Genomic DNA, 14,156 nt, shown 5'->3' with positions numbered 1-14,156 from the left:
ACCTTCATTTATTTTGAAGACGCACCTTGCCGGTATTATACCAGAGCCATCTCTGCCAGATTGATGGATCATCCTGAGCAAGAGAACTGTGGACTCCGAGGAGGATTTTGTCAGCCCAAGTGCTTTTAATGGATTTATTCCTGTTGATGGATTTATTCCTGTTGATGGATTTATTCCTGGTTAATCGAATCCCGGGCTGGCATTGGCCACTGTTCTGGGGCACTTAATGAGCAAGGTTTGTTCACGAGTGGAGGGTTCATTCACGCCGATCAACCTGAAGAAGAAGAAGCTGCTGCTATCATTGAAGAAGAAGACGCAGAGGATGAGAACAATTTCATCATTCCTGGTGGTGTCTTGCCACAATTGGGTCGCTGTGGATGTTCCTATGGTCATTCATAAGTCAGCGTGATTTGTTCATTTTGTTTAAAACCCTTCTCCCATGCCAAAAGGAGAAGTGATGGCGTTGTTGGCAGCATTTAATACAATGATGTTTTCATTCAATTAATGTATTGTCAAACATTTGTTTTTCCATTTGTTTTCACTTTTTGCTTTTTTGCATGAAATCAGTGATCACAAAAAACCTGAAAAACACAAAAACAGCTTTTTCATCTGCATAACTGATTTGCTTGTTTAAATACAAATGCTTTTCATTATCCAGAATCATTATGCAGGGATTTCTAAACCCATTGAACATATTGATCCAACGCCATCTCCCAATCTTGAAGTCCTTGTATCTGGGGCAGAGGAAGATGATGTTGAAGGGGATTCCTGACGAGATTACCCGCCTTCTTGAGCACAAAAAGAAGCTCATTCAGCTGTATCATGAAAATCAGCAAAACAGTTAAACTGGGGCATTGCAAATGCAATCAAATCAAAAAAAAAAAAAAAAAAAAAAAAGAAAGAGGGTGAAAAAAATAAGAAAAAATCAAAAACCAGGAAAAATTTTCAAAATTTTTTCCAAAGGAAAAAAGAAAGATGATACCCTCAAGTCCCTAGTTGACTGATGCTGAATGGATTCAGAGTCGTTATGACCAACTGAATTTGATTGAAGAAAAGAGATTGACTGCCATGTGCCATGGTCAGTTATATCAGCAGAGAATGAAGAAAGCGTTCGATAAGAAGGTCAAGCCTCGTGTGTTCCGAGAAGGTGACCTTGTGCTCAAGAAAGTTCTGTCTTTCGCGCCCGATTCCAGGGGCAAGTGGACTCCAAACTACGAGGGTCCATATGTTGTTAAGAGAGCCTTTTCAGGCGGAGCTTTGATGCTTACAACAATGGATGGGGAGGATTTCACTCGTCCTGTGAATTCAGATGCAGTTAAGAGATACTTTGCCTAAAAAAAAAGTATATGCAAATAAAAAAAAAAGAATGAAAAAAAAAACATAATAGCTCGCTAAGTTGAAAACCCGAAAGGGCGGCTTAGGCAAAAATGAGCGTCTCGGTGGAGAACCCGCAAGGGTAATCCAGGCAAAAATTAGAGACTTTGAAAAAAATAATATATATTTGCATCCCGCTAGATTGAGTACCTCACTCTGGGGCAATCTAGGCAAAATTCGGGATTTGGCAAGTAACTGCATCCTGACAAGACTTCCTGTTCATCAGTCGTCATTTCGTCAGAAGATTCTCGATTCGTCGTCAACCGAAGCTTCGGATACATCGAGATTCAAATTGGTAGAGAAAGGATCATTATGTTCAATGTAGCCCTCTTCCAATATACATCACTGATTTCAAATTTGTACAGATCTATGGAGTCTTGCCATTTGCAGGCTACCATTCTATCAAATCAATTTGAGCTTTTTATCCAATTATTTGCACTCTTATTTGTTTTCAATTCAACAAATGTTTTGCATGTTTTAAATTGATGAAATGTCATTGTTTTAAACAAATCAATTTCTCAAAATTTTTTAAACAAAGTGAACATTCACAAGATTGAAAGGATACTCAAGAATATCTCAGTGCTCTCCCGAGGGTGGCATGATTCCCAACAGGTAAGACATTGGTTCATATTCCTAGTTTGGTAGTATCTTCTTTCTTCAGATATTTGTTGGGGTTGTTCCTCAAACAGATTTGTTGGTGGGTTTGTTCCCCAGTACAGATCGCAAGCAGAGTGTTGTTGAAGATTTCGTTTTCTCCAGCAGCAGTATTTCCCTAGCATGGGTGTTTTATTGTGAAGTTTCGGCGGTTGATGGTTTGTCATCTTGGTGCCCCGTCGTTTTCTCTAGTGGGTCGTATGCCCCAGACTTTATTTGTCTCCTCAGCGCAGTCATGAGTATAACCGATTGATTGATACTCCCCTCGGAGTCGCGAGTAGAGCTGTTATTGATATCCCCACCAGGGTTGCAAGTGGAGTTGTTACCTCTTTTCCCCATGCAGTGTGCCAGCAGGATTTGTTTGTTTCCTCAGCACGTTTGTTTTCTTTCTTTGAAGACTTGGTAAGTCGGTGGTTTGATACCCGGTACTTTACCTTTTCCCCGGCGAAGTCGTCTGCGGAATTATTGCTGTCTCTCCATCAGAGTTTATTTTCTTCAGCAAAGCAGGTTTTATTTTCCTACTCAGTGGTTGATTTGGGTTGACATCCCAGCGTATTGCAACCACCTTTTCTTCAACTCAGTCTGCAGGATGTTTGTTGTGGCAGTTTCGCCTGTTGAATACTCTCTCAACCCCCAGTATGGTCGGATGATGGCTTTGGCCTCCAGTGAACGGATTTATTTCCTGACTATTTGTGATCCCCAGTAGAGTGGCTTATATTGCAGAATCTACTTGTTGTGATCAGTTTGCTGTATATATTCTCCCCAAGTGGAGTGGTTCGTTGCAGAATCTACTTACTTGATCTGTCCTCCCTCAGTGGTTTGTTCCCAAGGGAGTAGCCGACAGTTTTCCCCAATAGAGTTGCTTATGCAGTCAGATTCTATTTGGATGATATCATTCTCCCTCAGTGGGTTGTTCCCTAGCGGAGTTGTGTGGATCTGCTTCTACAGCAGTTCGTGCTTGTGCAACGCACTTTTTTATTTCTCAGTCGACACTGAGATCCCCTGCAGATACTTTGGGACTTCTCTTGTTCCCTACAGATTCGTCTTGGTGGCTGTTATGCCTGTTGTGACTTTCTGTACCCTGATTGGGTTGTTTCCTGATATCTCTGACCCGCTGCTTCTTCAGCAGTACCTGCAGATCTTTGCTTTACAGCATGTGGATCTCCGCAGATTGGCTCTCCAGCTGGTTATTCCCCTGGAAGTATAATACAGGACGTTTGTTCCTGAACCTGTTTGTGTTAGAATTGTCTGTTTTGTCAGCATTCATCAAACATCAATCACGCATATTCATGCATATTCATAAACATTCAGATATTCATGTTGCATTTCTCGCCATATATCTTTTGTTTGTCGTGTCTCCTGCTATGGTGATATAGATCTCTTTACAGATCTCCCCAAGCAGATGTTGGGTGTTTAAAATCTCTCCATATAGAGTCAACCCCATAAGCAGAAAATGTTGTCTTTCCTTCTGCAGTTCCCCACTGAGATATATCCTCGTGGATGACGGTTTCTTCCGTTTCCTCCCAACACATATATTGGGATGGATTTTCCTATTTGAGTTATATCCTCATTAGGACGTGTCTTGATTCAGTCCGTCTTTTCGGATTATTCCCGAATTGGCTATTTGTCAGATATCTTGTGTTTCCCAGTGGGTTGTTCCCCAGCGGAATGTTTTTGGGCCTCTACCCTCATAACCGGTAGTTGTAAGTCCTATCTTTTCCTGGCTTTCTTGACAGAATTTGTGGTTATACACCTTTTATTCTCCAGCCAGAGTTTTTTGGTTTTCTACTTACTACCCGGTAGTTGTAAATCCTATTTTCCTGCTCTTCAGCAGTTTGTGGTTTGTTATAAACCCTATCTTGGTTTCCCGTGCGGATTTGTGATTTGTTTTATCCCCCACGCGGAGTTGTTGGTCTTCTACCCCGTATTCGGTAGATGTAAACCCTAATTTTGTGGTTATCTTCATTCAATATTTGATGTTGTTTTTCCTTTGCTTGGATAAGTTGCTCAGATCAGCGCTTATGTCCCTAGCAAGTTTTTGTGGATAATTGCCGTATGCTAGCAATTTTATCCCCAGTGGGTCTTTTCACCGTATGCTAGTGATTTGTTCCCCGGATCATTGGTTGTATACCAATGCATCCCCAGCTAGTCTTCTTTGGATAATTGCCGGATGCTTGCAATTTATCCTCAGCAGTTCACCTTTCATTTACCCTTTTGTTGGTAATGTCTGTTGTTCCTTTTGATTGGTCATCATTATATACCTAGTTTGGTGTCCCGATGCCTTTCTGTTCGGTTGATTTTATCCTTTGTTAACCCAGTAACCGGTTGTGGATAATCTTCCATGCGAGTATATTATTCACGGTCTGCCGGTAATGAATAATATATCTCATGCACTCTTCAGTCGAAGCCTTTTGCGTTTCCCCGGTCGAGTAAGATTCGTTATTCCCCTTTGTGGAGTCGAATATTCTTGTTGTTGGATAATTGCCGGATGCTTGCAATTTATCCTTTGAGTTGTCTTTCGTTTACCCGGATGCTTGGTATCGATTGTCTCTCTTTTGTGGTTAGTCACCTATTATATACCCAGTAACCGGTATCTCTGGTGTCTTTTCCTTCCGAGTGTATTATTCACGGTCTGCCGGTAATGAATAATATATCTCATGCGCTCTTTAGTTGGAATCCTTTGTTGATTTTCCCCAACTGAGCAAGATTCGTATTCTTTGTAGAATCGAATAGCCATCCTTTAACCAGTTTGTGTTTTGGATGATGAGTGTTTTGGAAGTGAAAACCAATTCACGTTTCGGTAGATCACCTATTATATACCCAGTAACCGGTATCTCTGGTGTTTCTTACCATGCGAGTTTATTATCTACGTTCTGACGGTAATAGATAATATATCTCATGCGAGTATCTTATCCACGGTCTGCCGGTAATGGATATTGTATCTCATGCACTCTTTGGGTTTGTGTCCCCATTTGAGTAAGATTCGTTTTCCCGTTGTGGATTCGAATGTCCATCCTGTAAGTCGATTTGCTTTTTCAAGCCCTCCTTTCGGATGATGAGTGTTTTGGAAGTGAAAACCAATTCACGTTTCGGCAGATCACCTATTATATACCCAGTAACCGGTATCCCTGGTGTTTCTTGCCATGCGAGTGTATTATTCACGGTCTGCCGGTAATGAATAATATGTCTCATGCGCTCTTCGGTCGGAATCCTTTGTTGATCTTCCCCAGTCGAGTAAGATTCGTATTCTTTGTAGAATCGAATAGCCATCCTTTAACCAGTTTGTGTTTTGGATGATGAGTGTTTTGGAAGTGAAAACCAATTCACGTTTTCGGATCTTTATCCTATAAACAACCCAGTAACCGGTTCAGGATAATTTTCCTTTCGAGTATATTATTCACGGTCTGCCGGTAATGAATAATATGTCTCATCTGAGTATTCTATCCACGTTCTGACGGTAATGGATATTATATCTCGTTCACTCTTGAGTCGATCTTTTGATTGTTTTCCCCTCAGAGTAAGATTCATTTTCCTTGTGGAATTGAATGTCCATCCTATAAACAAGTTTGCTTTCGCTCACTTCAGGATGATGAGTGTTTTGGAACACACACCAATTCACGTCTTTGGTCGGTCACCTGTTACATACCTACAACCCGGTATCCTTGGTGTTCCTTCCTGAGTTTGTTCCCCTTACCGGTAGCATCTCATTTTGCTTGTTATTTCCCTCAGTGGAATTTCTCCTTTGCTTCTCCTCAGGAGTCAGCTTGTGTCTCTCCAATGGATTTATTTTCCATTTGGAATTCTTTTCCCCAGTGTGAGTCCTTCACTCCCCAGTGAGTTCTCCTGTCTGTTTTCTGTTGTTCCCTAATCAGAGTCGTGTTTTGTTCACGCTGTGTCAGTTTTATTATCCCCAACTAGAGTCTTGTTAGAGTCTCTGCTCCTGGTGAGTGTTCTACTCCGATGGATCGTCTTTTCTTCTGTGTGAATCATATTCCCCACAGAATTTGTGTCTTTTGCATACATACATTCGCATCATGAGGTCTCTTAGGGACCAAAATTTGTCTCATTACTGTTATTTAAGCCCATTCTACCGCGTCGAGATGAAGATTTCTAAACTTCACTTCTCCGGCTAGAATGACCTTAAATAGGGGCATCTGTAAGACCCCAATTTTGGGCCCTAAGATCCCTCATGGCCCATATCATATCATATCATAACCTCAAGGATCATTGCATGCCTTTGTCCCCTCCTAGTGGGTTGGTTGCCTTGTGGGTTGTTTCTTGATCACCAAGCATACTTTGCATTTGCATATTCTTGTTTTTCATATGTTTACTAAGTACAAAAATATTGTCAGTCTAACCTTGTTGCTTGCAGTTGAAGCAATCATCAGCAATTAGGTCAAAGACAGTCAACAGTCAGTCAAAGAAATGGATGGTGGCCATTCTTGCAGAATTTGGGCACCATGATCAATAATCAAGAGTTCATACAACTTGAGACATCATTTGAAAACAAGTTCTCAAGGAATTAGGGTTTGGAATTCATCAGAAATGCTTCAGTCATCCAAAACCCTAGAAAAGTCAAACTTGGTCAACTATGGATTTAATCAGAGATTTGATGAATAGAATTGATCTGAAGGAGTTCATTCATGCTTGTATAAGTCTCATATATCATGTTCAATCTCATCATGGAAGAAAATCAAGTCAATCAGAAAATTTTCCAGAAATAGCAAGTGGACCTGTAATTTCAACTGCCAAAAATGGAAACTTCTTGATCTCAAACTTACATCATGATACAAGCTTCAAATGAATTTTTGCCCAACATGAAAGTTGAAGATCTTGTTCTCCCATTTTCAAAAAGTCCAAGAACTCTCAAATCCCATGTGTGGTTGTCAAGATATGATCAAATCATTTTCACCAATTTTTGAACTTCAACAAGCCATATCTCTCAAACCATAAGGCCAAATTTGGTGGGGTTTTTTCCTACAAACCACATTTTTCATCCTCTTTCCAAAATATAAAATTTCATCCATCAAAACCTCACCAATCAAAATGGCATTTTTGGACCTATTCCTTTAAAAATCAAAGTTTGACTCAAAGTTGACTTTTTGATCCTTTGACTTTTTCTCACTTTGGCCATTTGGGAATGCTTGGAAACATTATTTGTGACTTGCTCAAAGCCATAAACCATGGTCATACCACCATCCTACCACTATTTTGGCCAAAATGCAAATATGGTATTTCTTAGCAAATGGAAGCATGAAAGCAAGGCAATGTTAGTAAACCACAAGCAGAGTTCAAACAGCATTTGTGTTGGTCATTTACAGTCTGTTTAAGGCCCAACTCGTGCACCACTTGCACCCTCCATGTCCATTTTAGTTCAACTTAGCAAAATGCAAAACATGTCATTAAACATAAGTAGGATTAAGCATCCTTTAATCCAACTCTAAACAGACCCTTATAAGGGATTTTTCAGCATTTCTAAACCTAGTTTTGCAGCGGCCACACAACCAGAAAACACTCTCTCCTCTCATTCTCCATTTTTGCAATTGGCATCTTCCTGCTCAACTCTCAAGAAACCACGAGCTACTTTAGTTCCCATCATCATCCAACCAGCCTTTGAGAGTCATTTGAACCATTAAACCACAACTGGAACCCCCTCTCAAGTTCTGTTTTCCTCAAGCTATAACAATGGTGAAAAGAGCTTCGAAGCATTCCAAGCAAGATTGAGCCAAATAACATCAAGCATCCATCATTATTGATCATTAGCATCATCTGTTTCAAGCTATAACACACAAACAACCACTGATTCACTTTTTCTTCACAACCAAGTAAGTTTTTCAACCTTCCTTTTTTCTCCAATCCATGGTGTGTTTCTGGTAGTATATGCATCACTGAGTTCACTGCTGCTTATATCATGGTAATTGGTTGGTTATGCTATGAGAAATAGGGATTTCATCTTTATGCTTGAATGTGTTTTTCCATCGATTTGCTGTTATGCTGTTGGTTTTCATGAAACTATGGTTGGAATGTGTATGTATGCTGTTAGATAAGCGCAATGGTGTAAGCATTTTTTTGTTTATGAGTATGTTGAAAAATGCGATTTGCTGGAAGTGATGAATGCCCTGCTGTTTGTGATGAATCATAAAATTTGCCCAGAAATTCCACATGTCCTGTGTTGTTGATGTTTGGTCATGTTTGCATGAACTTGCATGAAGGTCACTATGCCAATACCATGTTCCTGCATGAGGCTTTTGAATTCGTGTTTGATGATGAATTTGGTTGATGAATGCATACCATGCTGTTAAACCCTAAGGGTTTCTAAACCCAGAAACATGAGTTGCCATTGGCTCGTCACTGTTCCATTGGCTAGTAGCCAATAAGAACATTTCCTGGGGCGCCCTGAAACGACGCCGTTTCAATTAGTGAGGCGCAGAATTACACAAATGCCATCCGTTGACCCCTGTTGACCATTACTTCATGCTATTTTGTTCATTTTTGCTTCAAATATCACTCAACTTCCATAATTCATCTTTAATTCATTTTAACTCCAAAAATTGTGGGATTTTTTGCATTAAACTCATGAATGTGTCCTCTATTTTATTGTGAATTTTAATTAATTTTTCATTGGCTGGATTTTTAATGATAATTGTTTTCCCAACATGTATGCCAAAATGACACCCTTTGCCATTTCAATTGTGAAATTGTCATGATACATCCAATGAGCCTGAAATTTTTTGTGGTGAAACTAGACACATTGACCTTCATTTCCATATAAAGTTTGTGCATTTCTCATTTGTGGATTGAGAGTTATGATTTTCTGAAGTTATGTGTTACATTTGGTGCTATACCATGATCATGTATTTTCCCAATTTTTGTTCACATGCTTCCTCTTATCCAAATGACCCCAAATTTTGCATGAATCATCTATCACATGTCTAGTTTGTGTATGAATTTTCTTGGAATTAATCTTGCTGTTTTCCATTTGATTGAGAATTTTCTTCCATGCTTAGTCATTTGTTGACATTTTGTGCTACATGTTGCCAAATCTTTTGTGAAATTCTCATATCATATTGTATGACCTTGAAATTTCATATGTGATAACTAGACTCTTTGAGCTTTGCATTGGTGTTAATCTCATTCATTTCTCTTCTGTTTTCAAATTGATATGATTTTTTGAAGTTGACCCATGCTGGTTGACTTTCACCATGCTTACTTGAACTTGGTTTGACTTCATGATTTTACTTGACTGCCTTCCTCTCATCCAAATGCCATGAAATTTTACATGTATACCATGCTAGATGTTAGGATTGAGTGTGATTTATTTCATGATTTTTGAAATTGATTGGGTTGACTTTTGGATGAGGTCTTGCTGTTGACCTATTTGTGCTTCCTATTGCCATGTTTTGACTTCTTTGGTTTACAAAATGACATTGATGCATGATTTGAGTTTGAATCCATTTGAGAATGCTTCTTGAATGTTTAGACTTGGTTTGGGTTGACTTCTCCTTGCTGCTTTGACTTTTTCTTTCATCTTTGACCCTAGGCTAGTCCTAGTGGTCTTCTAAGCTTATGTTGAGTTCATCTGTTTCAGGTTAAGCACCAATGCCTTGAAGATCATTCTAATGTGCTTGAGTTTGATTGTTTAATGTGCTAACCTTTGTTTTGTAGGTGTGACTCACATACTTGAGTCTTTGTGCCTTGCACAATTGGTCCCTCTGTGGTTGACTATTGGTTCATTTTCTTTTGATTTTGACTGTTGAGCTGTTTACTAATTTGGTTTGACTTTTTCAGGTACTTTAGTTGCCTAAGTTCTTTGAACTTGCTTGCTTTGCTATTTAGCATTTGCTTTGAGGTATAAACCTTTCTTCTTCATGTAGTCTGGAGACCCGGTCTGTTATTTGACCGGGCAAACTGTCTGAAGTCCTCCTTAAGAGGCAATGCCTGTGTGTGTTTAAAATTGTCCCAAGCAGGAAAAGTCCTTCAAATAAGGCAATTGGTGGAAGGTAGGGATAAGCAATCTATCCCCCACTATTCAGTGTGTCCTCTCTTTGCTCCCATCACATGGTTGAAGCATTGAGATAAATACCCAAGATCTAATCGAGTCAATAATGTGGAGAGAGTTCCATCTTTCTGAACTCCCGCACTTTCTATTATTTGATGCTCTCCCTGATCAGGGATAGAAGCAATGAGGCACACCCCTCATTTCCTTTTCATCTGCTTCACCTTAGCCTCTCAATGGCAAGGTTAAGAGCGACCTTCACCTATTACAGTGGACTTTCAAAGTCAAACCCTCTTGTGTGAGCCCCCATTGTTTGGCTATAGAGTGTGCTGTTTGATATTCATTGATTGTTTGATTGCTTCATATGCACTTGCTTGCCTGTATGTTATGCATCTATCATCATCATCAATTGCCATTAATGCATGATCATCTCATTTGCTTTTTGTGATGCTATCATTGTTGTTTGCCCATTGAGGTCAATTGTAAGTCCATTGCTTTGGCTTTTGCTCCTGTGATATGGAAGGATAGAGTGCAAGACCTCATTGGTCACTCATATCTTCTGTTTTATCTGTTTGTATGTGAGGATACAGTTATAAGTCCCTGTAAGTTGGCATCTGTTATCCTGTGATCATAATTTGATCTGTTTGATTTGTATGAGAGGTTGCAGTTATAAGTCCCTGTAAGTTGGCATCTGCTTTCCTGTGATCATAGTTTGTTTATCTGTTTGTATGTGAGGTTGCAATTATAAGTCCCTGTAAGTTGGCATTTGCATTCCTGTGATCATATTGTTGCTTTTGTTCTTGTATGTGAGGATCCATTGTAAGTCCCTGTAATGTGGCATTGGATTTCCTAGGACCATACTGTGGAGTTAACCTAAGTCCAGATAGATTGGCAGTTGACTTTTCATATTTTTCATTCCTTTGTTTTCTTTTGAGGAGATTGGTGTAAGTCCATTGAGTGGCATCTGATATCCATTTCTGTTTTAGGAGACTGGTGTAAATCCATCTATTGGTATCCGGTATCCGCTTTTTATTTCTTTTCTTTGCTGTGGAGATTAGTGTAAGACCATTGAGTGGCTTCTGATATCCCGTTCTGTTTTAGGAGATTGGTATAAGACCAGTGATTGGCATCCGGTATCCGCCTTTCTTTGCTTTGTTTGATTGTTATTGCTTATTGCCTATTCCAAAGGACACACTTGAATCATCTGCTATATGATTTCAAGAAGTGAACCTTCTAAGAAGTTTTACTATCCATCCTCATCCATTCATCATTCATTATGTCCTAAACCTTTTCACACTATACCTTTTAAACTTGACATAAGTGTTGTGCAAACTTCTTCATGTTTTTCTAACTAAAAACCTGGACTCAAGTCCTTGACTCTTTTTCAAACTCATTTTCATAATACTTCTCTGAATCAATCTTAATCATACTTTGACTTCATTTTCATAATCACAATCAATTAACTTCACTCATTCACTTGTTTTGGCTTTGTCCACTATTAATCTTTTCATGCATTAGCCATAGGTTTCAATTATCATTGTGGTTGATGTAAATCTTGCCTATCCTTAGTGAGTCGACAGTAAGACTTCCGTACTTCAAACAGGGCTAACCCCTCTAGTACGTCGAAGCTATCCTCGCATGGTGGATGTTGTTTTTGGTCGAGTTTTCTCCCATTGATAATGAAAAGCCTCAGTGCTTGTGTTTAAAACTAAATCCACCCACTTTTAGAAATCTTTTAGCCGAACTACGGCGTTTTGATCCTTACCTTTGATGGAAGGTACGTAGGCAGCGGGTTCATCCGTTCAAACCCAATAACACAAAAATAAATAAAACCCAATAACCCAATAAAAAATGTGTATTCTTTTCTCATCATCCCAATCATGTTTGCACAATATTTTTGTCATAACAAATAACAATTTAGTACAACAAGTGTGAAAAGGGCTCCCTAGGAGTACCTAGGACGTAGTGGGTGCCTAACACCTTCCCATTGCGTAATTTACCCCTTACCCAGAATCTCTGATCTTTTTATTAGTTTTCTACGTGTAAAACTTCTTAGGCTTTTGTTCGCTTTTTAGCCAGTCCTTTGGATAAATAAAAGTGCGGTGGCGACTCGAAATTTCAATGTATCTCATAGCTTATGATTTAATCGATAGATCATATAGCGACGAATACACCGCTACAGGCAGGTACGGCGGGAGGGTCTCGTGGAGTGATTAACTTTCTATCAATCAAAGATGGAAGACTGAGGAAGTAGAGAAGTCCATGCATCATTAGGATCATCAATAACCTGATGCTCGAGGAACTCTATCAAAGCATCCTTCTCCTTAATCTGTTGAAGCAACTCATCTCGTTCACGGATCCAAGCACGTGAACGGTCTTCGTCTCTCAACTCCTCTACTCCTTGGTCAGGGAGGGTTGAAGGCCCAACCACAACCAAAGGTGTAGGTCTCGGATACTCGTAAGGCATGAGGTATTCAGCAGCTCTCCTCCTAACCCAAGAAGTATAAGGTTCCAAAGTAATACAATTCTTCGGTCCCAGCTCCTTCCTTCCTTTCCTATGGATCTTGCGCCAAGCGCGGGCCATCCTGCCTTTCAAGCCTTGGGAATCTTTACCCTCCTGAAAAAACACACCTTCTAACAGAATGTTATTGGGTTTATCCTTTAGGGGGAACCCAAGTTGACGATGTGCCAAAATAGGGTTGTAGTTAATCCCACCACATGTACCAAGAAGAGGCACATTGGAGAATTCACCACAAGAGTCAATAATCTGCACACCATCATACACACGGTTGTACCAAAAGATATCATCATTAGTGAGAGACATAAGTCTCGTGGACCAACGTAGACATCCTTTATTCTCCTTGAAGGCGACCGTCTGCGGCAAGTGAGAAATAAACCACTTGTACAACAGAGGCAAACAGCACACAATGGTACCAGCACCCTTTGCATTCCTCATATGCAAAGAAAAGTAAGTATCGCCCAACAGAGTTGGAACGGGATTAAGAGTAGAGAAAATCCTAATAGCGTTCACATCCACAAACTTGTCGATGTTGGGGAACAACACTAACCCATAGATGAGAAGTACAAATATGGCCTCAAAGGCGTCCTCACTCATGGCCTTCCCATACATAGTAGCTTGAGCAATGAGGAACTCAGAAGGGAGACCTTGAATTCCACCTTTGATAGTCATATGAGCACCAACCAGAGATTCGTCTATATGCAACATATCAGCTATCTCTTGAGAAGTATGAACACTCTCTAAGCCACTGAATGGCAACTGGTCTAGAATAGTTATACCCACAAGGTAGGCATACTCCTCAAGCGTAGGCAAAAGCTGGAAGTCCGGAAAAGTGAAGCAACGGTATAAGGGATCATAAAACTGCACCAATACACTCATCAATCCTTCGTCCACTTGAGTAGTCAGGAGAGAAAGAAGCTTCCCAAAACGAGCCTTGAAACCCAAGGGATCTAGTATATAGGATGTCAAATTCCTTAACTCTTTCAAGTCGGGCTGTCTGAAACTGTACTTCTTTGTATTCCTTCTTTGTCTTTCCATGTCTGAAAATTTGCAAATAGACCTCTTTAAGTTCCTTGAAAATTTTCTTATTATTGATGATATGGATGCAAATGAATGCATGAATGCAACAATCACACTCAAGGATCAAGCAAATCACACCAAACAAAGGTCATGGGATGGATCATGTCATCCTTAATATCAATCATCCATTTTGGTGGATTATGGTTTACACCTTATCAACACCCAAGTTCTATTGATATTAAGGATACATGAACGGATCAACCATGAATCAAGGGTTTGTTGCAAGTCACGAGCATGGATTCTCGGTTAAGAACCACCCAAAGGGAGTGTACTAGAGTTTAAACCTGCCAAACATGTTCTACAAGAGGTTCCCATAGTCATCATCCCATCTTTCGGATATTATCGGATAAACGACTACTCGTATTCCAAAAATATTCTCAAGAGAGACTCTTATGAGTGTAGTATCACGTAACAATCGTATCAAATCTTACACTTGAACGACTTTCGCACTACATCCTAAGAATAGGCCAAGATGGGCTTGGTAAACTAAGGTCCTTGGCTTCTAAGGTCTATATTGGAAAGAGTAATGTCTAA

Source organism: Lathyrus oleraceus, chromosome 7 (assembly GCF_024323335.1).
Source record: "Lathyrus oleraceus cultivar Zhongwan6 chromosome 7, CAAS_Psat_ZW6_1.0, whole genome shotgun sequence".
NCBI classification, from domain to species: Eukaryota; Viridiplantae; Streptophyta; class Magnoliopsida; order Fabales; family Fabaceae; genus Lathyrus; species Lathyrus oleraceus.
This window is presented reverse-complemented; position numbering follows the sequence as displayed.